Source organism: Mesoplodon densirostris, chromosome 5, assembly GCF_025265405.1.
Source record: "Mesoplodon densirostris isolate mMesDen1 chromosome 5, mMesDen1 primary haplotype, whole genome shotgun sequence".
Lineage (NCBI taxonomy): Eukaryota > Metazoa > Chordata > Mammalia > Artiodactyla > Ziphiidae > Mesoplodon > Mesoplodon densirostris.
The window spans coordinates 143,121,342-143,134,421 of NC_082665.1; the positions used below are offsets into that span (position 1 = coordinate 143,121,342).

The 13,080-nt window shown below is 36.5% G+C and overlaps 1 pseudogene; it reads left to right on the forward strand.

The window, feature by feature from the left end:
* Positions 1 to 6,963: 6,963 nt before the first annotated feature.
* LOC132491344 (protein BEX1-like) lies at positions 6,964 to 7,409 on the forward strand (annotated as a pseudogene).
* The last annotated feature ends 5,671 nt before the right edge of the window (positions 7,410 to 13,080 follow it).

The following is a 13,080-nucleotide window of genomic DNA, read 5'->3' on the forward strand; positions in this document are numbered from 1 at the left end:
ATTCAAAGCAATTACAATAAAAAAACTGAGCTAGGTTTTTAATAAAATTGTCAAGCGAGTCATAAAGTTCACATAGGAGAACAAGAGGTTAAGAGTCAATTTTGAAGGGAATTAAATGGCAAGAATTACCCTACCAGATATTAGATAATAAAGTTGGAAAGGAGTAGAAAAATAGACAAGTGAAACAGAATAGAGAGTCAGAAAAAGATCCAAGCACACACAGAAACTTGATATCTGACAGTGGGGATTGCATACAAAACAATAGGTATATTAGTCAAGGTTCTCCAGAAAAACAGAACCAATAAGGTGTGTGTGTGTGTGTGTGTGTGTGTGTGTATCTACATCTATCTATCTATCTACCCATTTATCTATCCATCTCTATAGTGAGAGAGAGAGGAAGGGAAAGATAAAGGGGGTGAGGGGGAGAGTAGAGAAAGGGATTGATATATTTTTAAATATTGGCTCACACAGTTGTGTAGGCTAGCAAGTCCAAAATCTGCAGGGTACGCCAAGGTGTTAGAGACCCAGGGAAGGGTTGATGCTGCAGTTCAAGTCTGAAGACAGTCTGCTAGCAGAATTCCCTCCTTTTCTTCTGGGGAGGTCAGTGTTTTTCTACTTAGGGCTACAACTGATTGGATGAGGCCCACTTACACTATGGGAGGTAACATACTTTACTCAAATTCTATTGTTTAAATGTTAATCTTAGATTTTAAAATGTTCACAGGAACATCTAGAATACTGTTGGACCAAATATCTGGGCACTGTGGCCTAGCCAAGTTGACATATAAAATTAACCATCGCAGTGCGGTAAGAGAGAGATATTCTAAATGTGATGCTGGGACAAATAATTATCCACATAAAAAAAAAATTAGATCTCACTTACTTCACTCCAAAAATTAATTCTAGATGGATTAAAGACTTCAATGTAAAGCAGTAAAACTTTCATACATTTAGGAAAAAATATAGAACATTTTTGTTGCTTTAGGGTAAAAAAGAGTTTATTAAACACAACAAAACCACATACTATCACGGCAGATTAATAAATTCAGTTACCTAAAAGTGAAAATTTTTCTTTCAAAAAAGGAACCATGGGCTTCCCTGGTGGCGCAGTGGTTGAGGGTCTGCCTGCCGATGCAGGGGACGTGGGTTCGTGCCCTGGTCCAGGAAGATCCCACATGCTGCGGAGTGGCTGGGCCCGTGAGCCACGATCGCTGAGCCTGTGTGTCCGAAGCCTGTGCCCCGCAACAGGAGAGGCCACAACAGTGAGAGGGGCCCGCATACCGCAAAAAAAAAAAAAAAAAAGGAACCATAATCAAAGTTCCCAGATTGGAAAAAAAATACTTGTAATGAAATAAATAACAAAGGTGTAGTATGCATATTTAAATAATTTCTTCAAATTGGTAAGAAAAAGACAAAGAACCAAATAGAAAAGTAGACAAAGGATATCAACAGGCAATTCACAGAAGAGAAGATTAAGTGGCTAATAAAGATTATTCAATCTCTCTGGTAATCAGGAAAATAAAATTTAAGACAATGTCATGCTATTTAATATCCATTATATTAGAAAAAGTTTTAAAATATCTAATAATTCAATTTTTGTGATAACAGAAACAATGCAGCCACTTCAAAGAAAACTTGGTATTTTTTAGTGAAATTTGAAGATGCATGTGCACTTCAAACCAGCAGTTCCATTCTTGGTATATACCCTAGAGAAACTCCTATCTATGATAAAGAAACAAAAGAAAGAATGAACATAGTAGCATTACTTGTAATTGTGAAAATTAGAAACAACCTCCTACCTGTCGAGAATGGATTCTTAACATGTGGTATTTCAATATTCATTCAATAGTATATTACATAATGCTAAAATGAATGACCTCTAGATCAGGTATAAGGTAATATGAATCAAAACAGCCAAATCTCAGAAATATAATGTATAATCTGGTACTACTTACACAAACTTTGAAAACATGCAACACATTAAGTATTACTTATGAGTTTGTGGGGGAGAGCATGTGCATATATATAAATGGAATAAAGTATAAAAATGTGAATGAGAATGATAAACACCAAATTCATGACAGAGGTCACCCTGTAAAAATGAAGGAGGGGAATGGGATTTGGGCGTGTTACAAGAAGTGCTTCAATTATACTACTGGGTACACAGGGGTTCTTCATGTTACTCACTGTATTTGTCTGTTATCATTTAAATAACAGAATAAAAATGTTAAGAATTTACTAGTTATCTGTAATTTTAAAACTGTCCCTTTCACCAAAAGGCCAATTTTTTTTCAAAAACATATTTTTTTGGACAGAGTATTAAAAAATATAAAGTGGTTTCCTGACTTGCAAAACAGCTTCCTTTTAACAAACTCTGAACAGTATCCTTAATTTCCTTTAAGTACTAACTCTGTTTAACTCCACATACTTGTGGATTTTTAGGAAATGCTTCTGTTGATATGAATTTAAAGACCTGTCAGTAGACAGGAATATAGTAAATTATTAAAGGAAGATATAAATACCCAAAGCGTTCAGCCAACTGGAAGAAAAAATATAGCTAGTTCTTTTAACAAAAATTTATAAAATGTATTCATTTCGATTGTGCACACATTAACTACTCTGCTGGCATGATATATAATAAAACATTGCTAATACAGTATTATTCACAGGGGATACATTCCAAGAGTCCCAGTGAATGCCTGAAATCACAGGTAGTACTGAATTGTAAATATACTGTTTTCTCTATACATACACACCTATGATAAAGTTTACTTTATAAATTAGGCACAGAAAGAGATTAATAATAATAACAAATAATAAAACAAAGAATTATATACTATAATAAAAATTATGTGAATCTCCCCCTCCAAAAAAAAATAGCTTGTCCAAATTTAACACCTTTTCCATCTTCGCTAAGCACTTACACACACCCTGTGGCCATAACTTCTGCAGTTTGAGGAACAACAACAAAACTAGCACAAATTTCTTTTTCCTTCTTTCCACAATTTCATGGACAGAAGATTTGTTCTTAACGTAGATCTTAGCAATCTCAGCATATGATATTTTTTTCTTTCCTTATTAGGTGGGGAACTTTCACCTTTTACACTTGAAGAAATCACTTTACAGCTTCTCTTTGGCATATCTGATGCCAGCATCACTACTCTTGTGCTTTGGGGCCATTATTAGATAAAAGAAGGGTTACCTGAACACAAGCACTGAGAAACCACAGCAGTCGATCTGTAACCCAGACAGCTACTAAATGACTAACTGGTGGGAAACACTGAACAAAAGAATGATTCCCATCCCAGGTGGGATGGAGCAGGATGCTGTGAGATTTCATCACTCTATGCAGAATGGAATGCAATTTAAAACTTATGAATTGTTTACCTTGGGAATTTTCCATTTAATATTTTCAAACTGTGGTTGACTAGGGTTAACTAAAACCACAGAATGTGAAACTGAGGATACAGGACTAGCTCTGTAACTGCTGTATTCTCCAGTTAAACTCTGTGCTGTGAATTAAAGATATTATCACTTTCAACTTTAAAATATTTGAAATAATACAGTGATATAGTAAAGAAAGACTCAATAAAATTTATCTCCCATCCCTCTTGATTTCTTGCATGCACCTGAAGTTGTAATTTGTGTATGTACTCAGTTGTGTGAAAACCATCAGGCAAGGCATCTTGGCCAATGGAAAAACCACAGGCTGGGGGGTGAGAGAGACTTGGATTCCATTCCAAGCCCGACCACTTTCTAAAAGCATGATCTAACTTGAGAGGTTTTCCCATATTGAACTTCAGCTTCCTTGTCTATAAAATTTAGATAGTAACACCTACCTTATAGATCAACATGTACACTCATGTGTACCGTGTAAACAACAGTCATACAATACACACCAGCAAATTGGAGCTGTTATTACCGGCTTTTAGAAATGACAGTGTTATGTTTCAGCCCAAATTTAAATTTAGCAATAGCTTCAATCTAAGGCAAGATAAGCACTGTCCAAGTGAAGAAAATTATTTAGTCACTCAAAGTCATTGATTTGTGAGAAAACTTTAAAGCCACTTGGAAATATTGGAAAAAATACAAAGTCATTTTTGTGCTAATTCTCTGATTTTGAGCAATACCAAGTCACAGAAAGACTTTCATCTGCAAATAAGCCGTAGCATGTGCACTGACTGAAGCATTGAATAAAAACACAACACTTTCAATTTATACACTCATTTTCCTAAACCAGGTTCTACTCTCTACAAGTCCATATGTGATGTCATGTTTAGTGTGGCCCTAAACATGGAGGGAGTTACTCAGCTTTTCCTTCAAGAGAGAACCTGCTTCCGGAAGTGCAGGTGGCTCAGGGCACCCAGGTGCACCACCTTGTCAATTTACTACAGTTTGCAATCCCAGCCCATGAGTGAGCTCATAGGTTGTGCTAGGGCACAGCCATTTCTGCACAATGTGGACCTTCTCCATGGCCATCTTTACACCAGAGCTTCTGATTGGTCTGGACAAGACTTTCTTAGACCTGCACCACAGCCGAAGGCTCTTCCGACGCAATCCTCCCTCCTTACTACTCTTAAGTCATAGTACTTGTTGCACAAGTACTACACCCAGATCTGAAGACTTTCCATGCCTACTCTCGCTCCCTTTCCCCTTTATCCTTCATAGATGTAGCCCCCAATAAATGTCCTGTACCTCCTACTGTCTTAGCTTCTGTTTCTTGGAGGACGTGAACTGAAACAAGGGGAAATAAACATTTTTGTTCCTGAAGGGATTTTTAATTTAGAATATAATACACATTAATTCTATTCTTATAGAAATATGTACATTTTATTTTTATTTTTTTAATTGAAATATAGTTGATTTACAATGTTTCAGGTATACAGCAAAGTGATTTAGTTATACATATATATATATATACATTCTTTTTCAGATTCTTTTCCATTGTAGGTTATTACAAGGTATTGACTCTAGTTCCCTGTGCTATACAGTAGGCCCTTATTGTTTATCTATTTTGTATATAGTCGTGTGTATATGTTAATCCCAAACTCCTAATTTACCCTCTCCCCCTTCCCCCTTTGGTAACCATAAGTTTGTTTTCTATGTCTGTGAGTCTGGTTCTGTTTTTAAATAAGTCCATTTATATAACTTTTTTAGGTTTCACAGGAAATATGTGAATTTTAAAAGCACATTATTATCAGTCTACTATAAGGCAAGTAATTACAGCCTACTACTCCCCACAAAACTAATTGATTTAATGGATGTATTTTTTTAGAGTCTTATTGTTCTGCTATGATGTTCTAGGAACAAATGGGACAGAGGTGGGCAGTGATTCAGAAAAAAAAATCCAACTTTTAATTACTGAATTCTATCATGACTAGCAAGAATAGTAGCTATAATTACTTTGACCAACACTACCTGACACTATTGAAATCCTTTCCTTTTTGAAGAATTATGGAGTGTGATTGACTCCTTGCTTTTCAACTCTGAGAGATCATTCTGGAGATTTATTGATGGCTAGTTGAGTTGATACAAGTACAAACAAGCAAGCTGTAAAAGTGTTTGGGAAAAAATGACAAAATATCCAATATATTTATTCTACAAATACTATGGGCAAGGCTCAGTGTTAGTGTTAGCCCTATTGGAGAGTTATAAAAATGAAACAAATATAAGTATTCCTTTAAGGAGCTTAAAGGGTAGTCAGGAAATTCAAGATCATTTAGGTATTTCCATTTTTAAAGTCATACTTACAAATTTAGAAATATTTAAAAAGCAGGAGAAAGTAGCCAGAGGAAAAATACATTAAAAAAATAAAGATAGGGCTTCCCTGGTGGCGCAGTGATTGAGGGTCCGCCTGCCTATGCAGGGGACACGGGTTCGTGCCCCGGTCCAGGAAGATCCCACATGCCGCGGAGCGGCTGGGCCCGTGAGCCATGGCCGCTGAGCCTGCGCGTCCGGAGCCTGTGCTCCGCAATGGGAGAGGCCACAACAGTGAGAGGGCCGCGTACAGCAAAACAAAACAAAACAAAAAGATAAATACAAGGCATCAACGTATTAAAGAGGCAAAGATAAAATGCTACGGGAGTTCAGAATAAGGAGTACTACTGCCACCTGCGTTGAGAGCAGAGAAAGGGGTAACATGGAAAACTTCACACGGAAGATGGAATTGGAGATAGGAGGTACAGAATTTGGACTTCAAGCACAGGATAAGCCATGCCCTGCAAAGTGAAGGAAGGTGAACAAAGTAGCAAGGACATGGGGAGGTCATGGGTGGGAAGAACATTAATTCAGGCTCACTGGCACAAAAGATAAATCAAGAGATATAGTGAGAAATGGGGTCAGAGGGGTACATTGAGGCTGGATATGGAGGGTCTCAAGTGCTACACAGAAGCGTCTTATTTTATATCATACACCCAACTGACAGGAACAGGTGGATGATGAAAAAAAAAAAATGGACAGGTGTGCGATTTTACAGTAAGTGAGGCCCAAATGAAAATATCAGTATCAACTTTGACTTCAATGTCACAAAGAAGCAAAACCTTTCCACACATTTTGAAAACTCATTACCATAAAGAACAAGTGACTTAGCCTGCCTGAAGTGGGATCATGGTAAAGAATTCTGCATTTCATTTAGCTTTATAAATATGTATTTCTCCACTTGCTTTTAATCTGGGAGAAAAAAGTTCTCCACTATCCTTCTCCATGAAAATGATAAGAGTTTCACACCTGGTGTCTATCTGTACAGAACACAACATATTCAAAACTTCACTTAGCTAGGAGTGGGAGATTTAAGTCCTGGGTTGTATCAATATCAAAGCTCTAAGCTGCACGTGATAGGAAACGTCAACTCAACTAGCTTAAAAAAATAAACAAGGGGCGGGGAAGGGGCCAACCGCCTGGCTGCAGCACCCCCACTGCCCCGACCCCAACCTTCTGCAGGTTTCAGTGAAGCAGCGAGAGAATCGGGAGGAGGAGACAGCAAGGACAGCCCAGAAGCAATGGCATCGCAAGAGGAACAAGCAGTAAAAAAAATCTCAGCATGGAAAATGCCAACCAGGAGAATGAAAAAAAGGATGAAAGGAACAAGATGCTAATAAAAGAGAGCCTTTGGTCCTCCCTTTGGAAGCTGGTGACTATCGTGTACCTAGAGGAAAGTTCCATGTTAGGCATAGAACTTTCCTAGGCAGTTCCTAGGCAGTTCCATGTTAGGCAGCCCATCCTGCAGTATATACAGGACACGACTCAGAGGCTTGGAGAACCACAGGCAAGGATGAGAGAGGAGAATATGGAAGGGATTGGAGAGGAGGTGAGGGAGCTGATGGAAAAGCTGAGGGAAAAGCAGTCTGCGGGCAGTTAGCACGGACCTCCCTCACCATGACCATCGTGATGAGTTTTGCCTTATGCCTTGAATCCTGATGTTTTCCCTGAAGTTAATAGGGAGACACACCTGCTTCCTTACCTTACATGTTTGTGGTGTACCTTTGTTGTAAACCTTTTGGTGTTACTTGTTTCTTGCGGGTCTCCTATTTCCAGCTTCTAATTGAATGTTGTGTTTTTGACCCAATCTGTAAGTTTCTGTCGGCAGGAGAGTTTTACTTATTGCATGGAGAGATGTTCATTATATATTGTGAAGTTAATAAAGCAGTTTAAAAAAAAGTAAATAAATAAATAAAACCAACAAGGACCTACTGTATAACACATGGAACTATATTCAATATTTTGTAATAATCTATAAGAGTAAAAGAATATGAAAAAGAATATATATATATATATATATATATATATATATATATCTGAATCACTGTGCTGTACACTTGAAACTAACACAATATTATAAATCAACTACACTGCAATTAAAAAAAATTAAACTAAATTTTTAAAATAAAGATGAGTTGGCTGCACACTGAAAAACCAGAAACAAATGAAGAAATAATCAACTCTTAAGCCAAAAAGCCATTGGTTAGTGACTCAGCTATATGTTTGCATGTTGAGTTTCCCCATACCTGAGAAGATAACCAAAGTCATGGGCTGAGAGGAGGGGAGAGGAGAGGGAAGCAGAGACTAATTAAGGGGGCAGGAGAAGGTGACACTGACAATCTTAAACTCACAAGAGCAGTTGGGTTATCCTCACTGCTTCCATTGAGGGGCATCAAGAAAAGAGTGGAAACAATAAAAGAAATGCTTGCAAAGATAAAAAATAAACAAACAAATAAATAAGAATTACTGCCTCATATAACTAGAAATCCAAGGCAGAAAGTTTCCAAAATTGGTTAATTCAGCAACTCAACAACATCGTCCAGAACCCCAGCGATTTCCCTTTCTGCTCTGCCATCCTCAGCATGCCACTTGCCTTAGGGCTAGCTCCCCTCATGGTGACAAGGTGACTGCCTCAGTTCTAGGCAGCAAATTTCAATCGGTAAAGCCCAGCTGAAAAAAGGAGGGCATCAGTCCTGTGTGTCTGCTTTCATGAGCCAGAGAACTTTTACAAGAAGCCCCTTGAACAGACTTTTCCTCTCATTTCATTGGGTAGTTGCCAGGAAGAGTTCACATGCCTATTCTTAAGGCTGAGACTAATCAGGATTAGCTCTGGGTCACTGAGTCAGGGGTAAAAACCTAAACAATTAGGATCAGCCACCAAGGAAGAGTAAACGGCCTTGGGTTGGCAACCAACAATGCCTGCTGTATAGTCTCCCATTACATGCTGGATGACTGTGTATGACCTTTAACATATCTGAGCCACGACATCCTCATTTGTAAAATAAGGAATTTCATAAATTCTACATGTTACTTTTCAACTTCCTGTTAATTATCTTTCATGAAATGTTATCTTTCTCTTCCAAATTTTCTTCTCTTCAGTTGTATTTCTTGTTTTTGACTGAAATTTAGGAAGCTGGTGGTTTAATGCTGCAAAGGCATTTCAGATAAAATTGAGATGAACAGAAAAAAAAAGTGGTAGAAAAAATTTGTAATTCATACAGAAGAAGGGCTGAATATATATATATATATATATATATATATATATATATATATATATATATATACACATATAAGAAAGAAGGTTCCTTCAAATTGGAAAGAAAAAAATCAAATTAAAAAAATAGGTGAAGTTCATAAAGAAACAGATCCTGAAAGAAGAAATACAAATGATTCTTAGGTATATGAAAATGACACAGTTCAGTTATAGTGAGAACAATTCACATTAAAACTACACCGCAATACCATTTTTCACCTGTTAGACTGGAAAAGGTCCAAAAGTTTGGTAATGCCTTCCATGGGCAAAACTTCAAGAAAGCAGGAGCCGCGTGTGTCTCCTATAAAATTGGAGATGGGGAGACTCCTCTGTAGGGTAAGCAGCTGATAGCTCTCCACATGACAAATGCACATGCCCTCTGAGCCAGCAAAGCCAATTTTAAAATATTGTCCTATGTTGTATCTCTGGTAACAAGATAATTCACTGCAAAGTTATTCTTTAAAACAAAATACTGGAAACATCTCAATATCTGTCAATAGAGGATTGGTTTTAAAAAATTAAGTAGTATACTGCATACATACAGAGAAATAGTATGCCTGAGGAAAAGCAAAAAAAAAAAAAAAAAAAGGAAGACTGAGGTGCTCATACATATACAGATGTGAAAAATCTCAAAGACCCACAGACCAAGAAAACGCACATAGTATGATAATATTTGCTCAAGAAAAGTGGAAAAATATAGACTATTTTTGCTCGCATTTAACTATCTCATTAATTGCTTAGAAATTAATCACATTGATTCCCCGTGTGGAAGAAAACTTGACAACGGGGAGACAGAGTTGGGAGAAAGAAATGTTTTCACTGTAAATCATTTTATATTTTTTGAGTACTTAATTATATAGGTACATTGCCTATTCAAAGTTAAATAAAACACTTTAAAATTATTATGATAGATGCCTCATGAAACTAAAAAGTTTACTTCAACATCTATCTCACAAAATGTAACAATAATCATCATAAGCTGGAAAAAAACTCCTACAATATAAGTTTCTATTCAGGAAAAAGTACATTTTTTAATTTAAAAGAATATATAAGTAGACTTAAGAACAGTATTAGCTCATTGATTATTGACTGTTCCTAAAAATGATGCCTGTGGGGTGCTTGAAGTTGGTTTATAACAGTGAGCATCTAGAAATTGATTGTGTATACAAATCCAAACTTTGGTATCCTGCCATCAGCTGCTGTGGTAGCCATGTAATTCACTCACTAGGAGCCCCCTCAGGGCAGGAGAGGAGCCAATTTCCTTATTTCCTTATTTCCTTATTCATCTGCCACAAACCAGCAAAACATGACTAGACCCATGATAAAGATCGACCCTCAGCTTCACCTGTATTATTATGGAGATTGGATTTTCTTTAAAGATGAGAATCAGGACCACATTTTAAGCAAGTGTACATATTTATTTTGAACACTGGGCAATAAGAAACTTCCCTGATTTGAACTATAGCAAGCTATTTGGGGAAACTATAATAGTGAGAGTATTGTCCAGAATAGTCTAGTCAGCCACTGCCAGAAACGAAACTCCTCTTTGTACACTTCTGAGTGCATCCCAGCAATATAATTTTTTGACTTCAGAGCCTCCTTTACATCTTTCATATCCTATTTACAAATAAATTCATTTGTAAATTATCTACATTGACTTCTTTAGTAATAAATTATATATAAAACCTACACAAGAAACAGCAATACTTTTAAAGATCAAGAGATAAACATATATAAAAGTTTTAATATTTCCTTCCTACAGTCCAGCATCATGTTCTCCTTCTGGTGCACACACCCTACCATAGAATATCAAAATTAAATAATTTAGTAATTTTGTCAGAATTTTCATACTATTAGAACTTTTGTTTGTGAATATAATTATAATTAATATCCATACCTGAACCAATAAGATGACCTATTTATCCAAAAAAAAAAAAAAGATTTCATGATCCTGAACTACACAGAAGGCTGTGTTCTACATGTTTTGAATGAAATAATGATTAAGAACTCCTTATCCTTGTCCTTAAGGAGCAGAGAACTTAGAAGGGATGTTGCAATCCATGTTTTTATGTAAAATCTGTATTACCAGGAACTGATAACTATTATATACTCAAATGACTTGCAGTTTAGAGGGAAGATTAAAGGGCATTTCAACAGTAATCTTCAAGAAAGACATGACTGAAGAGGCTAGGTTACATCTTGGCTTTGAATCACAAGAAGAATTTCAACCAGTGGAGGTGGGTGTGGGTGGGTCATGGTAGGCTGCCATGGCATTCTACATGGGGAGAAAGGCAGGAGCAATATGGTAGAATGATGAGGGGTGTTCAAAGAGCAAGGAGAGGTGAGCTGGAAGTGTGAACTGGGAGTCAGATCGTGGAGGATCTTGAATTGCTGGCTAAGGATTTGGGTGTTTACTTAACACTCATTAAGAAAGCTCTGAAGAAGATGTTATGGAATTGAAAGAATTCTAAAATAAGAGTTAGGACACCTGGTTCTAGTGCTACTTACAGTTATTTGATATCAAGAAAATTAATCTCTCTAAACCTCATTTTCTTTCCTAGATGAAAGGTTCTTTCATCACTGATATTCTATAATTCCTCAAGGACTTTTGAGCTTTTTCTTAGCATAAGCTGGGATCTGGTTAAAAGTATATCATAATAATCCAGAGGTGGGTAATGGTGGTCTACACTAGGGAGGTGGCAATGGAAGAAGTCCATGGTGTCCACAACAATGGAAGGACTGCCCTGCTACAGGCTTTACTTAAGAAATTGTCCAAATAAAACTGGAAAGGAAGAAAGAATATGAATGACATTGCCAAGATCTTACCCTGGGGCATAGTGAGTAACTGGAAACAGGGGAACAGGAGAGAGAAATGCAAGAGGATTAAAAAATTGTTAGCCTACATTATCAAGAGAATTTCGGCAACATTAACAGAGGGATTGGGATTTGAAAAGGAAAATATTCTAGAAGTAGGAGGTGAGGACAGTTTGCAGGCTTCTGAGTAGGTAGGAGATTGTCTGGGTCAAAATCTCCAGCAAGGAGCTGTTAACTTGACATGATAGATTTGAGTCATCCCCCCAAAAAGGGAAAATTCAAGATCAGAATTATAAATAAATGTTTCCAAAGAGTTTATAAAGACATAGGAAAACGCTCAGGAAATATTCTCAAGGGGGAAAAGAAACAATATATACATTTTGGTTGCAATGTATGTACATATAGGTTCACAGATAAAAGGTAAAACCAAAATAATCAAAATATTATTATTCAGTCTACATTATGAATATATAAGCGAATTTTATTCTTTATACTTTTTTCTCCCAGTGTTCTATAATGAACATACATTATTCTTATAAACAGAAAAGAAAAACAGTAAAAAAAGAAATGCAAAAATAAAAGTGATGATCAAAACGTTTCTATTAAATCTTGATCAGATTTTTAACACAAATGTCTCTGAAAAAAAGGTCTGTCTCAGAAGTGCTTATACTGACTACAAATCACAAGTTCATGAAAGTCCAGTGGGACACAAGGCAAGAATTAATTTTCTCAAGACTACACGGTTCCAGTTATAAACAATGGGCTATTTATTCTCACATTCCTAGTAGAATCAGGTACATTCTACCTGTCTTCTTCCATAACAGGTGTCTGTATTCTTAAAAGAGAAATAGAAATATATCTGGACATGGAGAAAACCTTTGAGGGAGAAAAGATAACTCTAAGTGTCAAGGTAGAAAACTTGAGCTTCAACAATACAGGACTGCCCCATTAAAATCACTCCATCACCAAGCATTAAAACTGAGACTTCAGTTTTAATTTTATGGTTTAATACATGTTGGCAGCATCTTTTCTCTTAACCCCTGACAAAAAACTATATCAAATATAGGAGGAGTCTTAACTGAAAAAAGAGACACTGTTATTAAATCTAGAATTAAGCAACCTAATTTGTTGGGTCAGATGTAACCAAAGTATAAAAAAAAAAGTAAATATATTGGCTTTGTCTACTCAGAAACTCACATTTATGCTAACATTAACTATAATTAGCCTAGAGCAGAATATAGCAGCTAATCAACAGG